The sequence below is a fragment of the Crocuta crocuta genome, unplaced genomic scaffold, assembly GCF_008692635.1.
Source record: "Crocuta crocuta isolate KB4526 unplaced genomic scaffold, BGI_CrCroc_1.0 scaffold1537, whole genome shotgun sequence".
In the NCBI taxonomy this organism is placed as follows: Eukaryota; Metazoa; Chordata; class Mammalia; order Carnivora; family Hyaenidae; genus Crocuta; species Crocuta crocuta.
The window spans coordinates 27,482-28,131 of NW_027528018.1; positions in this window are offsets into that span (position 1 = coordinate 27,482).

Consider the following 650-nt stretch of genomic DNA (forward strand, 5'->3'; position numbering starts at 1 on the left):
GCTCCAGACTAGCTGGCAGTCAGCATACAGCCCGACGCGGGGCTCAAACCCACAAACCATGAGATCATGACCTGAGCCAAAGTCAGACGCTTAACCGACTGAGCCACCCAGGCGCCCCACACTTGGGTTGTTTGTATCATGGGTGTTGAAAATAATGCCACAGTGAATATGGAATGTTTATTGTGTTAGGCTTCATTCTGTTGCAAGATTATTTTGTTTATTTGCGGCCTTTTATGATTTCATACAAATTTTAATGTTTTTAAAATTTCTAACATACTGGGGGGCCTGGGTGGCTCAGTCGGTTAAGCGCCCGACTTGGGCTCAGATCATGATCTTGCAGTTCGTGGTTTCGAGCCCCGTGTCAGGCTCTGTGCTGACAGTTAGCTCAGAGCCTGGAGCCTGTTTCAGATTCTGTGTCTCCCTCTCTCTCTGACCCTCCCCTGCTCATGCTGTCTCTTTCTCAAATAAATAAGACATTAAAAAATAAATCCATAAAATGTCTAACCTATGAACATAGGATATTTTTTAGCTTATTTGTGACTTCATCAATTATTTTTATCAATATCTTATAATTTTTAGTGTGGAGATCTTCCACTTTCTTGGTTAAGTTCTTTTTAGGTATTGTATTTTTTTATGCTATTGTAAAGGGG